Below are 3,878 nucleotides of genomic sequence, written 5' to 3'. Positions count from 1 at the left end.
TTTATTAATCACAATTATTTCATATAAATCCTGTTTAATATAAACTTTAACCGTCTTCTTTGCAGGTAGCGTCACTTTTATTGCTACAGAAATCCATACACTATATAATGTAACATCTCACTTTTTCAAAACAAATAGGCATTGCAAACTAAAAATTACAATTTCGAAATCTAGCACTAAATATTGTCAAAAATAACTGAAATCAGAAATCTTCTCGAAAGTTTAAGGGCGTGCTATCAAAAGTGACAGTTCTGGTAGCATATCTCTTAGTAAGAATGTTGTTTACACCATAATCACTTGACATTGACCTCTAAACGTCATATTAGCCGATTCAAAACGAGTATTAAAGTTACACTGGGTTATGATTATGATGTAAATAGAACTCTAGGAATTGTATAAAACTCCTAGAGAATATATACAGTTCTGAAGCTATTTAGGAAATTTCCCTCAATGTCCACTTGCCCTACTACAGCCTTAGAGGCGCTACTGAACTTGTCTCCTCTTCACTTCATAGTGAAGAAAGAGGTTCTTAGCGACGCACACAGGCTAATCCAAACAATAAAACTAAAGACAGGAAATCTGATAGGTCATCTAAGAATTCTAGAGCTCATGAAACTAGAAAACCGTGATAAAACCAATGGAACAAAAACACAGCACGTTGGACAAAGATACCCCATTCGAAGTAATTAACGACCGCCAATCATGGATCAATAAAAATCCTCTGCAAGCCGAAATATATCCCTCTGGTACACAAGGTGCTCGAAACTAGTTGGATTGGGCAATTTTTAACCAAAATACCAGCTCTAGCTGTAGTTGCTAGCAATAAACAAATGCACTCAGGATAGAAACATCTCTAAAAAGCACAATTACATTCTCTTAGATAGCCAAGAGGCTTTGACGGTCCTGAAAGCTTATGCGTGCACATTTAAACTAGTGTGGGAGTGTAAACAAACTCTAAAAACACTAGCTAACAAAAACAACATAACCCTAATGCGATTTCCAGCCAACCGGTTATACCAGGAAATGAGGAAGCAACCTTGCCAAAATTGGGACAGCGACTTGGACCAACTGTGGCCTCACGGGATGCCACATCAATAACGAATTGAACGAATGGCTAAAGAATCAGATGGAGTCTTACTGGAGAAACATTCCAGGCCTAAGACAATCCAAAAGATTAATGCCCATATCAGCCGAGTGATGACCAAAAACGACATCAAACTGGTAGTCGGTATTCCGAAAATTCACTTCGATACCACCTTAAGACGATGGACATGGCAAAGAACGACAACTGCTGATTCAGCCAACAAGCCATAGAACAGCATATATTCTTCGAAGATCCTGCCCATTTCGCTAAAAGGCTTAAGTTATCGAAGGAATAGTACTAATACCCGGGAAGTTGGACACAAGAGCCCCTCAACAAATAGCCTCTTTTGAGGAGAGTCCACATATTTTGGAAGCAAAACAATAAAGATGTAGAGTTTTGTAAAAAATATCTTCTATAGGTATAGAGTGACTGAAAAGCCAAAACGACTCCCAAAAACAATCTACAATCCCTAAATGTATTGTGTATAATCCCAATACCGTATTCAGAAATGTATATAAAGAGTATTCATTGTAATAAGACACTCCCTCGTTGAGACAATCAACTATTTATTAATTTTAAAGATGCATTCTTATAAAATTAAACTTTCATTTAGTAAGTAATCATTCTGTTATTCAAATAATTATAAATATTGAAATCTTAGAGTCAAAGTCTGTATATTCTTATACTGAGTTAAATGTAGTCCATATGGTTATTTATTTTTGCGGGGTAAGCTGAAATGGAACTTGGAAGTACACAATAGATAATTTTTATATCGCAAAGATCTTGCTGTCATACAGTTCTTCTTGCAAAGGCACTTTTTAAATCCTTGGGCGGTTCCAGTGGATTGTAGGCTAGCATCTGACCATACTCGGTACATTCCCTGCATCAAAAAGAACTCTAGGACACACATTAATATGAGATATAATTGTTTCAAGATCTAGTTTCTGAAATCAATTTGATAGAGCTCATCATCGGTTTTGACCAAACTACACCTATAATATTTCGAGCATCACCACGTATTCTATCAACCTCTGGAACTGCAATTCGTACAAAAGTGACAATAGTTACATGAACAAACATCTTTTCACTCGATTGCTACATTTTTTCAGTCTGTTGTAGGTTTTTATTAGCACTTTGACGATTATCTAGTACTTTAAATGTTTTTGAACACAATTGACACAGAACTTTAGGTCAAATCCTTCAGTAACAGCGCAAAAACGAGGATTGCACATCCGCATTCTCTGTTGTACGTTTTTATTGGCAGTTTGACGATTATCTAGTACTTTAAATGTTTTTTAACACAATTGACACAGAACTTTAGGTCCAAATCCTTTAGCAAAAGCGCAAATAACAAGGATTTCACATCCGCATTCTCTGTTGTAGGTTTTTATTAGCACTTTGACGATTATCTAGTACTTTAAATGTTTTTGAACACAATTGACACAGAACTTTAGGTCCAAATCCTTTAGCAACAGCTCAAATAACGAGGATTGCACATCCGCATTCTCTGTTGTAGGTTTTTATTGGCACTTTGACGATTATCTAGTACTTTAAATGTTTTTGAACACAATTGACACAGAACTTTAGGTCCAAATCCTTCAGCAACAGCGCAAAAACGAGGATTGCACATCCGCATTCTCTGTTGTACGTTTTTATTGGCACTTTGACGATTATCTAGTACTTTAAATGTTTTTGAACACAATTGACACAGAACTTTAGGTCTAAATCTTTCAGCAATAGCACAAATAGCGTGGATTGCACATCCACATTCTCTACATGTATGAGTCGCTGTAATTTTTTTTAATGAACGCTTGTATCGAGGTTACCATTTTTTCAAAACTTAAAAGCAACCAACCTTGTATAAAAGCTCGAGTTTCAATCACTTTCTTTGCTGCTCAACTTTATTATGTAACAGTTTTCATAGATGTTAAAGTAGTTTTCAAATAGTTTTTAGCATGAAATGTTGTTTATTTTGTTATGCGAGGATGGCCCCTGGTAAAGCAAAAAAACACAATAATTTTGGAAAAATATATATTTATTTCCCAACGTAATCTCCTTTTAGCTCCATACACTTTTCCCAGCGATTTTAATAAGTTTGATGCCTTTTTTATAATAAAAATCGTAAAGCTTCTCAAAATAGCCAATAACTGCCGACATCTCCTCTTCATTGTTGGAAAATTTTTGACCACTGAGCCATTTTCTTCAAGTCTGGGAATAGAAAATAACTTGAGGAAGCTAAATATGGCGAATAGAGTGGATAAGGTAGAAATTCAAACTTTAATTGATCAATTATGGCCATTGCAATTAGGGACTTGTGAGCTGGGGAATCATTGATAAAACAACACTTACTTCTTAGCCAAATGCGGGGTTATTGCTTTATTTCTTCACTTAAACGTTGCAATAAGTTCGTATAATACTCTCACCACATGGTTTTTTCTTTTTCAAGATCGTCAATGAAAATTATCTCACGCGCATCCCAAAAAGCGACGCAATGAACTTGTCTGCAGATGGAACGGTCATTGCCCACTTTGGAGCCGGTTCTCCCTTATCAGTCCATTGTTTTGATTTTTATTTTGTTTCGGGTGTGAGGCGATAAACCCACGTTTCATCCGTGGTTATGAAACAGCGTGAAAATTAGCTTTAAACCTGCGAAGGTTTACATCTGAGTAAACGTGTCAACCATCTTGCTAACAGCTTTCCTATGTCCAAATTTTCAGTTGATATGCGATGTACCGCACTTTTTGAAATAGTTACTATGTCGCTAGCTCGCGAACTTTCAGACGACTTTCATTCA

This window comes from Diorhabda sublineata, chromosome 7 (assembly GCF_026230105.1).
Source record: "Diorhabda sublineata isolate icDioSubl1.1 chromosome 7, icDioSubl1.1, whole genome shotgun sequence".
Lineage (NCBI taxonomy): Eukaryota > Metazoa > Arthropoda > Insecta > Coleoptera > Chrysomelidae > Diorhabda > Diorhabda sublineata.
The sequence above is the reverse complement of the archived record's forward strand: the minus strand, read 5'-3'. Positions refer to the sequence as shown.